The sequence below is a fragment of the Bombina bombina genome, chromosome 6 (assembly GCF_027579735.1).
Source record: "Bombina bombina isolate aBomBom1 chromosome 6, aBomBom1.pri, whole genome shotgun sequence".
Lineage (NCBI taxonomy): Eukaryota > Metazoa > Chordata > Amphibia > Anura > Bombinatoridae > Bombina > Bombina bombina.
Window position 1 is genome coordinate 131,808,221 of NC_069504.1, and position 22,886 is coordinate 131,831,106.

The 22,886-nt window shown below is 36.6% G+C and overlaps 1 pseudogene; it reads left to right on the forward strand.

Moving 5' to 3' along the window:
* Positions 1–16,229: 16,229 nt before the first annotated feature.
* Positions 16,230–17,225, forward strand: LOC128664982 (nucleosome assembly protein 1-like 1; annotated as a pseudogene).
* Positions 17,226–22,886: the final 5,661 nt, after the last annotated feature.

A 22,886-nucleotide genomic window follows, 5' to 3' on the forward strand; every position in this document is an offset into this window, starting at 1 on the left:
CCTTCTGATCATGTACAAAAGAGCACAGTGTATACTGTACGTATATGAATTTTGCGATTGGCTGATGGCTGTCACATGATACGGGGCAAGGGAAAATTGGATTCATTTTCTGCTGCTCTTTTTAAATTCAAAGTGCAATATTTATCAATTATTCAATTCTACTGTATTTAGCGGTCTTTTAAATGTAAACTAATACTGCTGTATTTCCTACATATCACTAACTAATGAGGAAAAAGCCGGACTAAACATATTTAATTCAAGACAGGAACATGCATTTTTAAAATAAAAGTAAAACTGTAATGCATTTTGAAATACCCCTTTTAGGTGAAACAAAAGATTACAAAAATGCCTTTAAACCATCAGATGCAATCATAGCTTTCAAAGTAACTGCCTTTTGAGTAAACTGTATGCCTAAGACCCTTCAAATAGACATGACTTCAGAAAGCGTGTGAATAAATGTATAAAACCTTCTTCTGATTTATGTGTAGATATTGTTGTAGACTGCCTTACAGGACCTATGAACTGTGAGCCTATAATGATGTGAATGTGTGATGTAAATAAAACGTGAATGTGTTCATACATTTATTTAGTTATGGAGTAGAGATTATAAATTAATTTGTTTAATACATTATAAGAGATTAATTAAACAAAACTACCATACTGAAATAGAAGAGGGATGGTTTTGCTTTTAATCACTGCTTGTGTGAATAACAATGAAAATCACAATCACCTATGTATGTACATGGTTGTGTGAATGGATTTATAATAATAAAAAAATAATAAACATTCAAAAAAATTTCCCCAAGGCTTGTCTGATTTAACCTCTGAGAAGACACCTTATTTCTCAACTCTGTGAGAAAAAAGACAACAAATTGGATTATTTTGTCTTCCAGTTGGAACTGGTATTTTGAACTTCCCTTTGTCTTTGCCCTTTGTACCTTGCCTAGTCTTTGAATAATTACTTTGGCATTGACTTTGACAGTTCTCCTGCCCTGCCCTTTAGATACTCTATCTGGTCACTGTTACTGTTGTCTTGTACATTTCCATATCTTTTTTTAGAACTAGGAATTGCATGGATTACTGCCTGAGCGTGAACATGTCTTGCTCTCGGGCCTTGTGTGTTTAATAAAGATACATTCTAGCATGTCTCCTTCCTCTGCAGTAGGGATTCAGTCTGTCACAACCAGAATTGGGCCTACTGAATCATGTACTGTATATTCTAAGGCTGTTAGCAACCAAAATGAGCTATTTTTAAAAACAAGGCTGAAAATGTTGCCATGACTGTGAAATTGCATAGCAGTAGAAGAGATTGATTCCATATCTTCTAAATGAACTGACCCTGGAAAGTTGCTCCTTAACCAGACTTGCTGGATTCCATCTTTACTTGCATTCATGGAGATTCTGTGAACAGCAGATCATTGCTGAGATATCTTGAAATATAAACTGCCTTTTTGGTACATTCTGGAGAAAGTATTCCTGCAAAGGGTACATCTGCCACATACCATCTGAAGTGTAGAGCCCAAAATTCAAAGCATGTTCATCCAGACTCTGGTTGTCAGTAATTTGAACTGTAAAAAATTGTTTAGAAAGGAAACAGGAAATCTTGTGCAGTGGAAGATAAGCTATTCTGTTGCTAGTGTTAAAGACTGTCCTCACATCGTAAAGGGCTGGTGTTGTGGACATTATTATTATTATTATTATCAGGTATTTGTAGAGCGCCAACAGATTCCGCAGCGCTGTAAACATAGTCGATGTACAGGATAGCTTTTGTAGGGGTCAAGTCGGTAGAGGGCCCGGCTGAGAGTTCACTGTTGTAGTCGGCTCTTATGAAGCGATCTGTAAACAGCTGGGCCCATAGGCTTACACTCTAAGGGGTTCAAGGGGAAAGCAGTGGAGTTAGGAAAGTTTAGTGTTGGTTGTATGCATCCCTGAATAGTAGAGTTTTAGGGAGTGCTTGAAGCTGTTAAAACTAGGGGAGAGTCTTATGGAGCAAAGCAGGGAATTCCACAAGATTGGGGCCAGTCTGGAGAAGTCCTGTAAACGGGAATGTGAGGAAGAGCAGGAGATCCTGAGCTGGTTGAAGGGGATGGGAGGGAGAGTATCTAGAGACAAGTTCTGAGATGTAGGGGGGAGCAGTGCAGTTGAGAGCTTTATATGTCAGGGTGAGGATTTTATGTTTAATCCTAGAGGCAAGAGGAAGCCAATGAAGGAATTGGCAGAGAGGTGCAGCAGATGAAGAGCGACGAGTAAGGAAGATGAGCCTGGCAGAGGCATTCATAATGGATTGTAAAGGAGCTATGCGGCAGCTAGGTAGATCAGAGAGGACGGAGTTGCAGTAGTCGAGGAGGGATAGGAGGAGAGAGTGGATTAAAATCTTGGTTGTATCTTGTGTAAGGAATTGTCTAATTTTAGCGATGTTTTTAAGGCAGAAGCGGCAGGCTTTAGCCAAGGACTGAATGTGAGGAGTGAAGGAAAGATCTGAGTCAAGTGTGACCCCAAGACATCGGGCGTGCGGGGTAGGGGTAATGATGCAATTATCAACAGTTATAGAAATTTTGGGGGTGGAGACATTGGAAGAAGGGGGAAAAATAAGGAGTTCAGTTTTGGAGAGATTTAGCTTAAGGTAGTGAGAGGGCATCCAAGATGAGGTGTGAGAAAGACAGTTAGTGACACGGGTTAGTAAGGAAGGAGGTAGGTCTGGTGCAGAGAGGTAGATTTGGGTGTCATCGGCATACAAATGGTATTGAAACCCATGGGACTTTATTAAGGAACCTAGTGACGATGTGTAGATTGAAAAGAGAAGGGGACTAAGGACAGAGCCTTGAGGTACCCCAACAGAAAGTGGTAATGGGGCAGAGGATGCTCCGGAGAAGGCTACACTAAATGTACGGTTAGTCAGATAGGAAGAGAACCACGAGAGAGCTGTGTCACAGATGCCGAAGGATTGGAGGGTTTGGAGCAGAAGAGGGTGGTCAACAGTGTCAAAGGCTGCAGACAGGTCAAGGAGGATAAGCAGAGAGAAGTGGCCTTTGGATTTTGCTGGAAGTAGGTCATTGGTAATCTTGACAATTGCTGTCTCTGTAGAGTGATGGGAACGAAATCCAGATTGCAGTGGGTCAAGAAGAGAGTTTAGTGTAAGGAAATGGGATAGACGTGCGTAAACTAGCTTTTCGAGGAGCTTTGAGGCAAGAGGGAGTAGGGAAATAGGGCGATAATTGGAAGGGGAGGTTGGATCGAGGGAAGGTTTTTTGAGGATAGGTGTGACCAGTGCATGTTTTAGAGATGAGGGAAATATACCAGTGCTGAGGGAGAGGTTGAAAATTTGTGTGAGTATGGGGGTGAGGGTAGAAGAAAGGGAGGGGAGTAGCTGTGAGGGGATGGGGTCTAGGGGACAGGTAGTGAGGTCGGAGGTCAGTATAAGGGCAGAAACTTCATCTTCATTGACAGGGGCAAAAGAGCTGCATTTTTGGATATTTGGGTTTTGGGTGATCGTGAGCATTTGAGGGGGTGGGAGATTGGAAGTATGTTGAGAGCTGATTTCACTTCTGATGGAGTCAATTTTGTTGTTGAAGTGGCTTGCAAAATCTTGAGCTGAGAGAGAGAGGTTGTGTTAGGAGGTGGGGGTGGGCGGAGAAGAGTGTTGAACGTGGAGAACAGACATTTAGGGTTAGAGGAAAGAGTATAGATGAGATTAGAAAAATATTGTTGCTTATAAAGTTTAAGAGCAGAATAGTAGCAGTTCAGGATGAACTTGTAGTGAAGAAAGTCAGCTGAACTCCGAGATTTCCTCCAATGTCGCTCAGCAGTACGGGAGCATCTGCGTAGGTATCGTGCCAGAGGGGTATGCCAGGGCTGAGGATGAGAGTGTGGTTTCTGAACTAAGGTTGGAGGGGCCAGAGTGTCAATGACCGATGTAAGGGTGGAATTATACTGGCAGATAGATTGGTCAGGGCAGGAAAAGGAGGTGATGGATGAGAGGAGAGGTTTGAGAGAGCTAGCGACATTGACCAGAATCTCCTTATTAAATAGACACAACTGAAAGTAGGTTTTCTTTAGCACCTGTTTTAGCTCATGCTGATCTGTCCCAGACATTTGCATTTAAAGAAGATGTTTCGGATACTGGAGCTGGAACAATGCTCTCTCAGAGGACGGATTTCTATAGAACATTGCATCCATGTGCCTATTTTCTAGCAATTGTTTTGATTATAAGAGAAACAATAATGTTGGTAATTGGAAACTCTTAGCAATTAAATTAACTAAAATGTTATAAAATGAAGACATCTTTTAGGAGGTCAAAAACTACCATATCGATTGACAACAAAAATAGAAATTGCATAAAATACAAGCAAAATGGGCCCATATATTTGTTATCTCATATAATCCTTAATTCAGATAGGTATGCAATTTTAAACAACTTTCCAGTTTGCTTTTATCATCAAATTTGCCTTGTTCTCTTGGTATTCTTTGTTGAAAGCTACCCAGGTAGGCTCATAAACTGATTTCACAGCCGTTGAAGGTCATCTCTTATCTCAGTGCATTTTGACAGTTTTTCACAGTTAGACAGTGCAAGTTCGTGTGTGCCCTATAGATAACATTGTGCTCATTCCCATGAAATTATATATGAGTCAGCACTGATTGGCTAAAATGCATGTCTGTCAAAAGAACCAAGATAGGGGTTAGATACAAGGTTATCACAGATAATCACAGCAGTAAAAATTGTATTAATATAACAGTGTTTATTATGCAAAACTGGGGAATCGGTAATAAAGGAATTATCTATCTTTTTAGACATTAAACATTTTCAAGTAGACTCTTATGCAGACACTTTATCTACATTTTTACATAAACCACTGGTACAGGATACAAAACTCACCATTCTTAGTGGGTAATCTAGGCATATTCAAGACCCTAGGGCAACAGTTTGTTGCCTGGCTATCTGGTTAAACAGTGAATTATGAAGCCGTGTATAAGGACGGCCCAGCCCACACAATAAAGAATACTATTATAAGGTAATAAAGACAAATCCAAATGACAAATCAATTATACTTCCAATGGTGTATTCATATCCAAAAGTCCCGAAATGTAAACTTATATTCTGTAAATACAGTAAAGCTTGTGCTTAAAAGAGTGAAAAACACAATGGTGCTATATAGTAAAAAAAATAAAACAATATGGCGCTAATTTATTGTGCACCCCTAAATGGGTAAATTCGCCCGTTTACGGGTGCACAGTAAATAACCAGCCATTGCAAGTGCAAGAGCTTGCGGTAGCAATTAACAGTCAGAAATGAACCTTTAATTAATTTGATCTCTAATTAATTTTCTAAAAGTGCCCCAATTGTACAAAAATAAAGTATATTTTAGTTTTTTATTTTAAAAACTGTATATATATTTTTTTTATATATAAAAAACAACTGCACTAAGCAGTTTTTGGGGGCTAAGGTTGGCGGGTGTGTGGTCTATGTGGAACTGTGTGTTCTCTATAAATACATATGTTCAGTATATGCTTTATATATATGTTTGAATATGTGTATAATATGTAAATAGTCATATACATATATATTTATATTTGCTGCTCATCACTGCGCGACTTACCTCCTTTTGCTGCGCTAGTTCTCATGCCATGTCTCATGGTATGATAACAAGGCTAGTGTGCTCTCGTGAGTGCAATGTTTCTGTGCAATTAAACATAAGGTCACGTTCGCATTGCACCTAACTTGTAACACCAGCGCATACTCCTATTATCAAATTTTCTTCATTCTCTTGGTATCTTTATTTGAAAAGCAAGAATTTAAGTTTAGATGCCGGCCCATTTTTGTTGAACAACCTGGGTTGTTCTTGCTGATTGGTGGATAAATTCACCCACAAATCAACAAGTGCTGTCCAGCGTCTGAACCAAAGATTGTTTGGCTCCTCAGCTTAGATGCCTTATTTTTCAAATAAAGATAGCAAAGGAATGAAGAAAAATGATAATAGGAGTAAATTAGAAAGTTGCTGAAAATTGCATGCTCTATCTGAATCACGAAAGAAAAAAATTGGGTTCAGTGTCCCTTTAAATCATGGACTTGTAATATCAAATTGATTTCTAATTTTAGCCTGGTGCAGCGATTGTGTTTATTCTTATCGTTTGTGCACCACTTGTAATCTAGCCCACTGTTTTCTATCAGCAGCAGCAAATCTTACAAATACAAAAAGGTTGCTGTTCCAGCCACTTTCCCCAATTATAGCATTGAATTGCTATTGAAGTAAATGTAAGAACACTGAGCTGAAAGGGCTGTTAAGTGAAGGAAAACAGACAAGCAGGGACCTTTACCATGAGCCTTCCCCTAATGGGAACTAGACTGGCCAAGAGGGAAAGTTACATGCTTTGTAGGATGACACACTGATCAGTTTACTAAGCACAACATTGCTAGATCATAAATGGATAGTGTTTTTCCTGGAGAGAAAGGCATGAACAAAACGATTGAATGAAAAAATAAATTTTTGTTACACCATCATTTCTTTCTTCATTGTCTTGGTAAAAGGGGCCACTCATTTGTCATTTTTGGACAAATGCAACAAATACAAAATGATGTGTTTTTAACATTTGACCAATTTCACGTGTAATAATTATAATTTAGTGTTGGAACAAAAACTATATCTATGACCCATATACCTGACATTAATTAATTTAAGCATTATATTTTAATGTAGGAGTCTCTTTCACATCCAAGACCTTAGATAATTATCTCTCAAGCTTAAATTTGCCTTTTTACATTTTTTTGAGAAACTGTGAAGTACTGGCGAGACGCCCTAAGGCTTAGGGGTATATTTATGTAAGTGCGAGCGGACATGATACGATGTAGCGTATCATGTCCGCTGCACATCGATAAATGCCGACAGCATACGCTGTCGGCATTTATAATTGCACAAGCAGTTCTGGTAAACTGCTGGTGCCATGCCGCCCTTTACAGATTCGTGGCCAATCGGTCGCTAGCAGGGGGTGGCAATCAACCCAATCGTATTCAATCTGGTTGATTTCTGTCCGCTGCCTCAGAGCAGACGGACAAGTTATGGAGCAGCGGTCTTTAGACCACTGCTTTATAACTTCTGTTTCCGGTGAGCCTTCAGGGGCATCAAGCTTGATAAATCGGCCCCCTAGTCTTGCTTCTTCAGTGGAAGAATCAACATTTAAACAGCTTCTTCTCCACCATCTCTCGGCATCGTTTGCAAAGGATTATGCCATGAGTAGTGTAAAAAAATTTCTTTACAAGATAAATAAGGTTGTAAACATTATAAAAAAATATTTTTAAATTCTAAACCTATGCTAAGAGTTGTGATTTTACAGCAAACAATACTTATAGTCATAGACTATTTGGCTCAAAATACAGAGCATTAACATTATCCAATGCCTAAACCAGAAAGGTCTTTTAGACATACTAAATGTCACAATGTCCTTAGCAATTAAACTTTACATGTCTGCTGATTCTGCCATAAAAGAGAGAGAGATAAATTTGTGAGCAATCTTGAAACTTTTTTTTAAGAAGGATTCTGGCTCTTGAAAACACATAATACTGTTATAAACTATTTACTATTCAGCAATCCTAAGTGACCATCACATCAGTTAAAGATGCTATTCTAAAACATACATATAATTGGAACCTATTGAGAGATGTTGAAGTTTGCCACTCTTATTTTTTGCAGACATCCAAAAGGGGCCCCCTGCACAGTAGCAGATTTCTTAATCTCTCCTCCCCGGTATTAGAAAGCCAAAGATGGCGGTTTCCGGTGGGAGGAGCTGATTCGGAGCAGAGCACGCTGAGCTGTGGCGTGGTGCTGAGAGTCAGCGTTTGGAACAGCTTTGCCTCCCTGGCTTTACTCTCCCGTTGCTGATGTGATACATACATCCTAGGGAGCTGGGCAGTTTCCATCTGTGCCTTGGCAGGAAACCCGTGAGAGCGGTACGCTCCGTCGCAAGAGCCGCAAGTAGCCCCTCTATTAGAAAAAATACACCCCGCGGGGGTGATTCTCCTGACTAACTATAGGGCACTGTCCCTTAACTATACCACACCGGCATCTTGGATGCAACACGAAGGTACAAATTACTGCAGTACAGGTGCACGAACAAATACCCTTATACTATAAGGGCCCTGCAAACTCTAAACCTTCTGCCGCCTTGTCGGTTGCAACGAACGCACCTAAAGTTTGCCAACTTACAGCCGGTAGCGGTATCACTCTGGAGCAATTCCAATCCTCAGGATATGCTGCTATACTGATCTGGGTACCTGGTTAAGCTGATGCCTGAATATATCGGAGTAAAAGACCCGGGGCGGAGTACTGAACAGGGCAAAGTGTTTGCCGACTTACTGCTACGTCATCTGGTTGGAGTTACCGGGGTTGTTGCTGTGCTTTCCCGACAGGTGCTACGATAACTGCAAGGGTAACAGCTGAGACAGGCCTGCTTTGCAAAAGACCGTACTCCAGGCTACCATTGCAAGTTATTCAGGCTGGGAAGAGTGGGACCCCTGCTGCTGTATTTACTACAAACCTGGAAAGTGCAAGTATATTTGGTTCCTTGGCTTCTTTGCTTTGACTGTTGCTTTGACTGTTTGCTTTGTTCTTTTCTCCTAAAGTAAAGAGAACTTTTCACCAAATTGCTGCTTTTGGACCGCCGCCGTGCGGGTTAAAGTAGCTTTGATAACGGCTGGACATTTTAAAGCCCTAAGTGTCAAGATTATTATGGACAGTATCCAAGTCTGCTTGTTTTATACATTTGGTCTTCCTGAGGCTGTAAAAATATTACTTTAACTTACAAGCCTAATATAGTAAACGAATTAAAGAGTTAAAAAGTTAAAAAGTTAGACGAATATAACTTCGTGGAAAGATTTACTGCCTAGCTGTGTAGTAGGGCCTAGTTTGTCCTTGCAGCTTTATTATGGAAAATCTTCCTCTCTAATGTACTATAGGCATTTGATCTTACTGCAAATTTGTTATTAGTTCTATAAGTTTAACTAATATATCTATATCTATCTTTACCTACATATATATAGATTTATATCCTGTGATCATATAAGCATTGTATTTATTGTGTCTGACATGTTACATTAAGAAGTCTAGCCATAAAACTCTCTAGGTGCTGATTAAATCAAATAGAGAGACATTCTACATGGTATAAGATTTTGTTCTGTTTCAGAATATATTAGATCCCAATCTTCTTATACAGGTTATTTTTTTTTTTTTCTCTCCCCATCTTGCCATATAAGCAATAGTTGATGTATGTAACTCTTGGTTAAAAACCCATAAACATATAGCTCGCTTTTTCCCCCTTACATTACTTCACAATATTTGCACTGATTATCTTATTCAATTTGTATTTTTCTGTAAGTTTTTGATATATAGTCACGTTCACTCATTTATTTGTATGCACATACACTATTTGTATAGATAGGCATTAATTGCCCCAAATTTTTTTTTTTTCTCTCCCCCCTCTTTCCACACTACGGAGTCCTTTACTTTTCTTTTTTTCTTTGCACCCTATACACCATTTTCACTTAATAGAATTTTTACTTAGGGAGGAAGCGGGTGATATATATGGACAAATATATTACGGCGTCTAAAACAAATTCGCCCATTATGCCAGTTAAAAATAAAGACAGGAAAACACGTGTTTCTGATATCCAGCCAGAAATAGTTAAAGAGTTTGTACCTACTAAAAATGATACCCAACAGCTGGTTAATCAGCTGTCAGGAATATTTCTACCCCAATTTGAGCTGTTGCAATCCCAGATGGCTAATTTAACAGCGGAGGTGAGACAATTTTCAGATAGACTCAACGAGGTTGAAAATAGAGTCTCTGAAACAGATGCTATAAATAGTCAAGCGACTCAATTGTCAGATCATAATAAATACATTAAAAATTTACAGGAACGCATAACAGATCTTGAGGATCGTTCTCGTCGTAATAATTTAAAAATTGTAGGTTTACCAGAATCCAGTGAATTTGCTGACCTTTTACATTTTGCTTCTACATCTCTCCCGCAAATATTAGGGATGCAACAACAGAATACTCCTTTGTTGATTGAAAGAGCACACAGAGTTGGTCCCCAAAGGAAGTTGCTGAACGGACTAACTAAGCCTAGAGCAGTCATGATCAAATTTCAAAATTATCAAGATAAAATGACACTTTTAAGATCTTACCGCAAAATTGACTTGGTGCAGATAGGAGAAGCTAAAATCTTGATTTTTCAAGATTACTCCTGTGAAACCTCCCAAAGAAGGAAAATTATGTCACCCTTCTGCACCAAGCTAATTAATGCAGGGCATAAAGCCAGATTAATCTATCCAGCCAAAATAATAATAGAAGACAAGGATGCCACACATACTCTGTTAACTGAACAAGAAGCTAGACAATTCTGTCTGGACTTGAAAATTAATGTATAGATGAGGGAACGAACTAAAGTTGTAAATATATTCGCGGATTTCGTGAGATGTTGCTATTTGCTACATAAAGTTCTGTTTTTAGAAATTTCTCCCCCTTGGTTTCTTCCTTTTTTTCTTTTCCTTTTTTTTTTTTTTTTTTTTTCTCTTTCCTTCCCCCCCCTCCCTGCCTTCACTTCCACATCTGATACGGATATGAAGAGTAGAAGAAATGCTTAAATGTGTCTCATGGAATATAGGTGGAATAAACTCCCCTATTAAAAGGAAGCTAATTATTAAGCAACTAGGTAAACATAAACCGGACCTTGCTTTCCTACAAGAAACACATCTTAAGGCTATCGAAGTAAATAAACTGAAATCAAAATGGGTGGGCCATGTAATCTGCCAGGGTCCCCTAACATCTATGATACAACAATTTTGTCCACAGCACTATTATATCAATTATTCTTTATTTTCTGTTTAAGATACAGACATAAAATGCGACGTTTCGAGTGTTGCCACTCTTACTCATGCTAATACATTGTGTCATTTGAAACAAATTTAAAGCCCTCAGTTTCGCGCCAACCACTTCATTAAGTGGCTCTGCTGCCATCTACTGACCAACTAAATTATAACACTTTAAAAACATTACTTTGTTATACAAACTAAGTATTAGTATCTGTTTGCCCTTACTTACTTTTAGAGAATTGATGCATTTTAAATTTTTACATTAAATTTATGCAGTCCTGTTTACAATCAATTATACATAATTTGAACAATAGCCATACATATATTTTCAATAGTATGTACTAATAAAATAAACTTTTGATAGAATAAATTTTTGATAGAATAAACTTTTGATAGAAAAATTTTTTTACAATATGTTTCATACATGGAAATTGAATAAATTTTTACAATATGTTTCATATAAGAAAATCGATTATTAATCTTTCATTACAGAAAAATAGACCAATCATAGTCTCTATTGAGACCATTTGGTTCCATACATCCTAGTTCAAATATCCAGTACATTTCTTTTTCCTTCAATATATATGTAACAAAGCATTGGCACATATTAAGAGAGTATAATAAGGGAATTGAGCTTTTCAAAAAACCTCCATTAATGGCTTACAAGAGAGTAAAAAACTTAAGAGACCAACTCACTAGTACAGATGTAGGGCCCAAGAAACAGGCAAGACAAACACTCCTAGGAAATAAAAACAAAGGAACATTTCCTTGTCTAGGTTGTATGAGCTGCCACTCTGTAATTAAAGGTAGATATTTTTTCCATCCAAGAACAGGGAAGAAATATGAGATAAGAGAACACCATACATGTGAGTCAAAATATGTTATCTACCTCATAAAATGTAATTGTTCCCTAATCTACATAGGGGAAACCACACGTATGGTTAGGGACAGAATATGCCAGCACCGTTCAAATATACGGTGCAAAAATCTTGAAGCCCCAGTGTCCCATCATTTTTTGAAATGTGGACACCAGATAAGCCAATTACGATGGCAAGTCATAGACAGTGTGGGTCCCCAGAGAAATGGTAGTAATCGGGAAAAAATATTGAAGGAAAAAGAAATGTACTGGATATTTGAACTAGGATGTATGGAACCAAATGGTCTCAATAGAGACTATGATTGGTCTATTTTTCTGTAATGAAAGATTAATAATCGATTTTCTTATATGAAACATATTGTAAAAATGTATTCAATTTTCATGTATGAAACATATTGTAAAAAAAAATTTCTATCAAAAGTTTATTCTATCAAAAATGTATTCTATCAAAAGTTTATTTTATTAGTTCATACTATTGAAAATATATGTATGGCTATTGTTCAAATTATGTATAATTGATTGTAAACAGGACTGCATAAATTTAATGTAAAAATTTAAAATGCATCAATTCTCTAAAAGTAAGTAAGGGCAAACAGATACTAATACTTAATTTGTATAACAAAGTAATGTTTTTAAAGTGTTATAATTTAGTTGGTCAGTAGATGGCAGCAGAGCCACTTAATGAAGTGGTTGGCGCGAAACTGAGGGCTTTAAATTTGCTTCAAATGACACAATGTATTAGCATGAGTAAGAGTGGCAACACTCGAAACGTCGCATTTTATGTATGTATCTTAAACAGAAAATAAAGAATAATTGATATAATAGTGCTGTGGACAAAATTGTTGTATCATATTTCTGACATAACAATTTCAGATCATGCTGTCATCTCTCTGAGTATAGCAATTAAGAACACTACTACTAACTTTGTAAATAATTTCTTTTTCCCCAACTATCTATCTCAGGATAAAAAGTTCGCTGATTGGTTAGGCCAGAAATGGCGGGAGTATCAATCCTTCAATAGAGAGTATCTTGATAAAGTAGAGACCTACTGGCAAGCTGCTAAGGCTTACCTCAAGGGTGAAATTAAAGCCTATATGATTATAAGGAAGAAGCAACTTAATGCCCGTGAAATACAGCTGGCCAATCAGCTTAGCAATTCTTATAAAAATTATATTAATGATACTTCTAAATCCCTTTGGGATAAATATCAGAAGGCTAAACAGGAATATGATCTCTTCTTCAAAGAGAAAATGCTAAGGGAAGATATTAAAATCAATGCTAAGTACAGCGGGCAATTTGGCAGATCAGCCAAATTTCTGGCTAGATTAAACAAGGCCAGGAAAAAGAACAATATGATTGAAGCTATTAGGGTCGGCCAAGATAGATGTTCAGATCCACTAGAGATTAGAGAAAGCTTTTTCAAGTATTTCCAAAACATATATGCGGCGAATGAGATTAATTTTGAAAACAAAGATATTTTTTGGAATTCAGTTGTAACTCCTAAAATCTCTCTAGCTTTTTTGGAAGTCTTAAATAGACCTATTACCCTAGAGGAAGTAGATGAGGCAATACTTCATGCCAAGTCAAATAAAGCTCCTGGCCCTGATCAGTTAACATCAGAATTTTATAAGATCATACGATGTGATATACTTCCTATTCTGGCTAGATTATTTAATGAATATTTTACAGCTGGGAAGCCTATGTCGGAATACTTCTCGGCGTCGGCGGTTACTTTAATATTAAAGAAAGGTAAAGATCCTCTTGATCCATCTTCTTATAGGCCTATATCACTGCTAAATGTAAATTATAAATTACTTACTTCTATAATGGAAAAAAGACTTAAGTCTGGCATAGAGCAAATTATACATGAGGATCAATCAGGCTTTATGCCTGGGAGATCCTCTATCAGAAATATACGCCGTGTTACTACTGTATTAGAATATTGTTGGTATAACTTGCAGGATAATGTTCAAAATTCAAAACAAGATTATGCGTTACTAACCGCCGACGCCGAGAAGGCTTTTGACTCAGTCACATGGGATCACTTATATACCGCCCTTGATAAATTTGGGTTTAAAGGAAATTTTCTCTCACTAATTAGGTCCATCTATAATTCACCTACTTCATATGTCTTAGTCAATGGGGCTCCAACACCTAGGTTCCATATCCATAAAGGAACGAGACAGGGTTGTCCCCTGTCTCCCCTTTTATTTAACATTGCTATAGAACCTCTTGCAATCCTCCTGAGAGGCACCATACCAGGTATAAAAATTGGAGACCAACAAATGGTCTTATCACTCTATGCTGATGACCTACTGCTGTTCTTGCAGAACACTAAAATTAGTATCCCTCTTGTTTTAAATATGTTTAAGCAATTTAGTTCCTTCTCGGGCTACAAATTAAATTTAAGCAAGTCTGAAATTCTCTGGATACACCAGAATAAAGATAGCTGTAGGGAACACCCTTTTCAGGTTACAGAAAGCATCAAATACTTAGGAATAAATCTTCATAGAAATCCTAATCTTTGGTACGATAACAATTTCTCTGTTTTTTTTGCAAATGCTGCTGAAAAACTAGACAGATGGGTCTTGTTCCCTATCTCTCTCTCGGCCAGAGTCATGTTAATTAAGTCTATACTCTTCCCACAATTAGTATATCTTCTTCAAAGTCTCCCTGTCTTTATTTCTAATAAAGATCTAAGGCTTTTTAATAAGAACTGTTCGTCTTTTGTCTGGAACAGAAAAAGGCATTATCTATCTAGAACTAAATTATACCAGCTCTCAGAATATGGAGGATTCGCGCTTCCTGATATAAAATGGTATAATATAGCTATCTTGGCACGTTTTGCCTGTGACTGGATCACAGATACTAATTATTTCACGAATCCTTTAATTGAAAGACAGATGGTTGCCCCTCTCTCTCTTAAAGCTATTATCTACTGCCCAATGGCACAATTACCAAAACATATTAAGAAGTTAGCGGTAATCGGTAACGTTGTCTTAGCCTGGCAGAAATTATGTACCGTGTTAAACATAGACTACCGTATATCATCATACCTCCCTATCAGAGGTAACAGCCTCTTCCCCACAGGTTTAACATCAGGAATTTTTACAAGGTGGGAGGAAAAAGGGTTAATCTACATCTCCCAAGTCCTTGACAGTGAACATACAGTTAGAACATTTGAATCTATCCTCCAAGAATATAATCTATCAAATCAAAAATTTTATGCATATCTGCAACTTAGACATTTTATAAATGAAATACAAAATATTAGACAAGATTACAAAAAATTTGGTAAGCTTGAAGATTATATTATTTTACATAAAAATGGTATTCATACTATCTCGGCTAATTTACAACATCTTAATGTCGAAACAAGGACAATTGGGGTTAGAAACTTTAACTGGCTACTGGAGATCTCATTTTCAAGAAATAACAGTAGAAAAAATTATTCTCAGTATTAAACAAGTAAGAGAGGCAAGAATTCCCACCTCCTGGAAAGAATCTCATATCAAATTAATTAATAATTCATATATTACACCGAGAATGTTAGCCAAGTGGGCTGGTGATAAATCTGCCAACTGTTTTAAGTGTAAAAAAAAGGATGATCTCCTCCATTGTTTCTGGTTCTGTCCTAAAATTAGGCAGTTTTGGTCTAAAGTGTCCTTCTGGGCTTCTAAAGTCTTAAATGAAAATGTGGTATTGGACATGTATCAGGTTTTTTTTTTAACTAGTGAGTCCAATATTACATTTCATAAATCTATTAATATCCTGATCCTGCTAGGAAGGAATCTAATTCTTAGGTACTGGAAGAAGAGGATTGCTCCTCCGTTTGGTCTATTCAAACAAGCTGTGTTCTCGCAAATAATGTTTGAACAACTAAATATCAATTCCCTTTCAGAGAACCAGATAAAAAGCTTTTTCGATAAATGGCTCACTCTGATATTACAACAATCTGACAACGTGCAATATGCATTAACTAAATGTCTCCACAAATCAGACTTTTTTGGAACTCTGATCTTGAATAATCTATTTCCCTACTCCTGGTATTAATGTCACATTTACTTATTAATATGATGGAGGTGTGAAGCTGGAGGCAGGGGGGATCTCTTTTCTTCTTTTTTTCCCCTTTCCCCCCTTTTTTTTGTTGTTTTTTTTTTTTTGTTGTTTTGTTGGCGTTTTTGCGTTCTTGTTGTTTTTTTATGTTTTGTTATGTTGTTTTAGGTAAACAGGAAAACAGCACAAGTGTACAATAACAAAGAATAAGATATTGGAAAGTATGTGGTAGCAACTTCCTTAAATTATGACTCTGTGGATCCTCTGAATTTAAGAGTGAACCATCTATTGATTGTTTTTATTTTTCTGACTGCTAACCATTCTTTTCTTCTTTCTGTTAAACAAAGAAATGTATTCGTGTGATAAAGTTGTACTTCCTGACTTGTGCTTTGTGCTTGGAGATAAATAAATGATTTAAAAAAAGAAAGCCAAAGATGGCAAACATAGACAACAAAGAACAGGTAGAACTTGACCAGCAACATATTAAAGGGAAGATGTTGAAGATGAAGAAGATGAAACTGGAGAGGAGGCCAACAGCAAAGCAAGATAACTGACAGCCCAAATGATGCAGAATCCCCAGATACTAGCTGCTCTTCAGGAACACCTGGATGATCTTGTTGGAACGCCAACAGGTTACATAAAAAGCTTTCCAAAAGTAGGCAAGAAAAGAGTTAATGCACTAAAGAATCTTCAAAGTAAAATGTGCTCAGATAGAAGCTAAATTCTATGAAGAAGTTAACAAGCTCAACAAGAAGTATGTTGCTTTAGATCAGCCTCTTTTTTATAAGAGAAGCATTATAATAAATGCCTCATTTGAGCCCATTGAGTAAGAAATTGAGTGTAAAGTTGATGAAGATGTGGAAATTACAGGAGACCTGAAAGACAAAGCAAAACTAGAAGAGGAGAAAAAAAGATGAAGAAAAAGAAGATCCTAAAGGAATCCCTGAGTTTTGGCTAACTGTATTTAAGAATGTTGATCTCTTAAGTGACTTGGTCCAGGAACACGACAAACCTATTTTCAAACATTTGAAAGACATAAAAGTAAAGTTTTCTGAAGTTGGCCAAACTACGATCTTCACTTTAGAAATTAACTTTGAACCAAATACTTCACAAATAAGCTGTAAACGAAGACCTATAAAATGAGGTCCGAGTCTGATGAATCTGATCCCTTCTCTTTTGATTGTCTAGAAATTATTCCTCAGTCCTCCGGAAATACATGGAAATGGAGATTTTGGTGATGATGCACAGGCAATACTCACTGCAGACTTTGAAATTAGGCACTTCCTTTGTAAATAAATAATACCTCGTTCAGTGCTGTACTTTACTGGTGAAGCTATTGAAGATGACGAGGATGATTATGATGAAGAAGGTGAGGAAGCAGATGAGGAGGAGAGCAGGCAGATGACCCAGATTACCTAAGAAAGGTTTAAATCCAGCAGAATAAACAGCAATGAAGCAGTGTGTATATGGCCTTGAGGATTGCCTGCACTGTAATAAACTAAACTATTAGTTACTTACAGCCTTATGTTTTGTATCTTGGTAGAATAAAGTCAATTTTAATAGTGTACTTCAGACATTGGCAAGATGCAGCAGTTTCCTAAAGCATGATCAGTTTTATAGTTTTTTGGTTATTGTGACGTATCTTGCCATGTAACTATTCAAATACAGATATAAAGATTTTTAAAGATTCCTAAGATATATTTAGAGCTTGAAATGGTGAGAGCGAAAAGAGACTTGCTCTAAAAAAGAATACATTTGTAGCACTCTAGGTGGCCTTGACTAGATATAGTTAATCAGGACATTAGTTTTGAACTTGTGGAAGTGAATATAAAATTTTACTTTTATTAGTTATATCATAAAATAGGAACAATTATTAAAAACACTCTTATGTATCCTCATTGAAATTAATTAGTAGATATCTTATTGATGATTTGCTGAAATATATATATGCAAACACAAACTGATATTAGCCCAACAATTGTAATCTGTGTAAAAATATGTATTTCTTAGAGTAACCACAAAGGTTAATTGTTGTGAAGTTTATACACAGTAAGTCACTTTGATATTATTGTGTGTTACTCCCATATGCATAGATTAAATTATTTATAATATTTATACTTGGCTTTAACAGCACGCCAGGACATATACCAGCATTATGTCCTTTTTTATCAAATAAGATCGTTGCTTGCCCCTTAGTATTTTCGTGTTGGGGTTTTCAACTTTGATAGGTAGTTGCAATATATATGCGTAATCTAAACAACCGTAAGGGTTAAATATTTAGTAACTTCGTCAGTAGTGGGTTGATTTTTATTCTGGACTCGAAGGCGGTTGGTTGCTGTGTGTTAGTACCATATTTCGCTTCAGCATTTGCTTGCCATCCACATTACCTCTGGGCAAAGGTGAATCCTTTGTCCTTATTGTTGAGGTTAGATACAAGTGTATTTATTGGTAGTGGTACACATAGAGTATATTGCATTTGTTTTGGATGTTTATAATGTAACATAATCTGTTTAACATTAATAGCGCATTTTAGACACAAGTATGTGTTTTAACATTTTATTTAGAACAAAATTATGATATCGTACTTTTGGTAAATTTATAAATAAGAGATTGTAGTAGTTGATAAACTAGTAGACTTGTGTTATTCAGAACTTAATCTACTGTTTGAATATCACAATAGTAAGATCTTAATTGTGTTCAAATATCTGATAGTATAGAGAACAACAGTTTGTATGTGTATTCAGGCTTATGTTGAGTTAAGCCGTTTTCATACAGTCTCCATCTATCAATCAAACTTACTCTTTGTAAATCTTCTATTTACCTATATTTTGTCAGAATTTTGTTGGTTTTAATTGTTCTTGAATTTGAGCATGCATAATAGTTATATAGTATATTGTTGGTCTTGCCTAATATCATTTAGAATACCAACATATCAGCAAAATATCAGCACACATTAAATGTATTACAAATGTTTATAGTATAAATGCCAACATATAAACAAATGTTTATGGTATAAATACCAACGTATCAGCAAAATATCAGCACACATGAAATGTAATACAAATGTTTGTGGTATAACCTCATTTGCTTAGCCTTCAATAGCATATTTGAGTATCTAGTAGTATTGGAACCACAATTTATGTGTGTGGTAATCTAACTTCTATCAGAGTTAAAACCGTTACTATACATTCCTCATATATCTCTCAACTAAGATCTTGAGGTTTTCTGTCTACTTTTATTAAGCCCAAATTTTTTTAGTTGGTTTCAGTTGTTTTTTCAATTTAAGCATGCGTGGCAGCTATGCGGTTTGTTATTTAGCATGCATAGTAAGGTTTAAAGTATCAAAATTTCAACAAACACTATAATTCAATATGAGCATGCGTGGCAATTATGCAATATCTTATTAACATGCTTAGTGAAATTTAAAGTATCTAAATATCAACACAATATCCACGAAGGATATTAATAGCGACTACAGTAATTTTGAGGATAGCATAAGGCTAACTAAAAACAGGAGCTCCTAAGACTCCTCACCAAGACCCTAATCTACCCGACATGTTTCGCCGTGGACCGGCTTTTTCAAGGGATCCCTTTCAGACTAAATTTGCCTAAATTTTCCAATCAGACCCATGTTTGCTCATCTGTTTGTTTATGCTATTGGTTTTTGTATTTTATGTGACTATGACAAAATTCTTATGATCAACACAATAGGTTCTTGTTTACCATTGGGTATGAATAAAACCTAGTATTTTCAGAAAGTAAATAAAAAAAATCTAACCCTGTCCCCTGTTGTTAAATAAAACATATTTGGACAAGATGTAGGCGTTGTTCTGTCCCAGAGGCTTCTGTGCAAACCTGCTTTTATCAACAACATTATTTTCTTAGAAGCTCTGATGCATTTAGTAACTGGTACTTTTGTCAGCTAAACAGTTTAGTCCCAGTTAGAAATATTGGGTATTATTGTTTGCATATCAAAAATACCTACTAGATCACAGTATAGTAAAGTTAATGCAATATTTAGAATGCATAACCTAAATGTTCCTCAACCTCCAAACACTATCAAGTCTCCTGTGCATTTTGGAGTCACCCTTTGTAGCTTTGAAGAAAGACCCAATTACCTGCCACTTAGTTGAACCTAAAGGATTAATCAGCTCTGTCCCACCTATACCACCATCAACTTAAATTCAAGTGCTTAAAAGCTTCATTGATTTCCTCTAGCAGGATATACAGGGAAAGCCTGTTTTCTAGAATTTATTCTGTGATCATTTAGGTAGCATAAACTTCTTCAAGATGTTTCCCAGTATGTCTAAGAAGTCGTTATACCTCTTACATTTCTTCCAACTGTTTCTGAGACTGCACCTGTGATATACCTTTAAATCCTTCACTTCCTCTTGAACCACAGGCCTATTTAAGGAAGCAGTTCCAGGTCATCATTGCCTGAAAATTGAAGTTGTTTTCCATATGTGTTAATACTAACACGTATTCCTAACTTTATCCACAGGTCAAACCTATCTTGAGAATTATTGCTATTGATTCTTCAAAGTGTTCCTTACACTGTAATTTCAGCCTGTTTCCAAACAAACCTATTTTTTCCACGGAGTTCCTGTTTACAAGATTCCTGAGCAACCGGATCTACATTTCCTCTTCGCTCTTGCCGCACTCACACAGCGGATACCGCTCTCAAAGGAGTTGTCACGCTCTGCTCCACACTTGGCCGCTGCAGTTTCCAGACTTTTATTCTAAAGTACCGCTCTCCACGCTACAGATTGGTAACGTTGTACTCAATACTTGTGACATTCATAAATTGTTCTCTGGTATATTCCTGGATAACGGTCAATCAGGTCTAAACTTATCACCTATTGATATTTGAATACCGGAACTGTTTGTATGGATGCTATTGTATATATTTTAGTATGGCTGTTGTGAGTGCGTGAAATATATTTAAAGTGAAATCATTCCTTGTTGAATCCTCTGTATCTTCATTTGAGTTTAAGGGTTTTAAATCCTAAATTTTGCATCTAAGGTTTTTCTCACACTCTTCCTTGCTAAATCTTATTCAGATTGCCTGTATATATCTTATTGAATATCAAAATTATATTCATATAAGCAACACAATTACTTAATAGCATTGCCTCACTTTGTATAAACCGAGGAAATTAACCATTTTTATTTCGGTTTTTACACAAAAGAGCTTCAAAAATTATTTAAAGGTACAGGCTATGACAGCACCATTACAGATTGTACCGCTTATATCTGACAGAGGCACTTTTTACCTATATATTTCAGAAAGAATTTTGTTGTATTCTAAAGATATTTATTTACCTTAACCCTAGACAAATTTAAGAAACTAAATATCGTTAACAGAATTCATATGGTAAAATCAATTTTATGATTCTACTATTTCTTGCATTTCTTATCAACTATGGATATAGTCTTCAGTGGTTGCCCCAGCAGGATACGGGTCACCAAACAGAGAAAGTTAGATACTACAAATCCCAGATTGCCAAGGGGTGTATCAGGCGAGCAGCAGTTTTTGAAAATAAAGTACATTTTTTAATGTTTATCCTCAAAAGCTCAGGATTCCTTTTTGTTTTGTGGATATAGTTTGTTCTTTCAACTTAATTTGTAGTTGTGTAGGATTCTGAGATTGACTTATTTCTCTAACCATTCTGAAGTAATAGAGAAAGATTACACATGGTTGTCATCTCAACTCCTATGGCTCTCTGTGACCTCCAAAAAACTAAATACTAAATTAATTTTCCCATTTACCCATTCTATTTTAAATTATTCCTGTTGCTTTCCGATTCTAATACCAATTACTATCTCCGTTAATCCAGCTTCTCATATATTTCAACTCAGGGAACTTGCCTGGAAAGCCAGTGTCTAACGTGCATTTTACCAATCATATTAAGGTGCAGTGTTTTGTACAACCTGTAGAGAAATGAAAGTCCAGTGTACTTGCATTTAGAGCAAGGTAATAGTCAATTTAAGAGAATGTAAATTTTTAGATCTCCCAGGCCTAAAAGATGTGATATTCTGCATATCACAAATATCATCTTCGGAACTGACCATGGCTGCATCAATTTATAGATCATGTGAAAGATTATAGTTTATAAATACTCCAATATTTATCTTACCTTACCTGCAGAGATAGTGATATAGGTAAGGAAGAAGGCACTTAACAAAGGCACTTAATTAAACCTGTCCGGTCTGCATTTAGATTGATAAAATTAACCATTTTCTAGTCTTAAATCAGGCATTCTTGTGTCCAAGTCATGGGGTCAATTTATTAAGGTGGGGACGGACATGATACGCTGTATCGTATCATGTCTGCCGCACATCGATAAATGCTGACAGCGACAACATTTATCATTGCACCAGCAGTTCTGGTGAACTGCTGGTGCAATGCCACACACTGCAGATTCGTGGCCAATCGGCCGCTAGCAGGGGGTGTCAATCAACCCGATCGTATCTGATAGGGCTGATTGCTGTCTGCCACCTCAGAAGTGGTGGATGAGTTTAGGAGCAGCAGTCTTACATTCATGCTTTTTCAAATAAAGATGCCAAGAGAACAAAGAAAAGTTGATAATAGGAGTAAATTAGAAAGTTGCTTAAAATTGCATGCTCTATCTGAATCATAAAAGAAAACATTTGGGTTGCATCTCCCTTTAACCAGCAATATCTTGCTGTGAGAAGTGTGTAATAAATTGGGCTGTAGGAGCGGTAGACTGCTAAGGGTTATGGGATTACATTATTTTAAAAATACAGTAATATATAAAAGCTGGGGAGAAAATTCTATTCTCAGTAGGCATGGGCATCCGGCAGCTTCATTAGCTCCAAGATGACGTCACTTCTGGCACACCACCGATCCTCTGGCATCCACCCCAAGTAAACCTTGGGGTGTGAGGTTTACAAGGGGGGCTTTGAACCCTCCAGGTGGAGGCAAAATAGATAGTAAAGATAGGCGATTGTAGTCCCATCAGATGTATGGATTTACAGGAAGTGACATCATCTTGGAGTTTTCGATTTCTTGGAGTTTTCGATAGAACACCGGATTCATTTTTGTGAAAGTGCAACACACTAAGATTTGG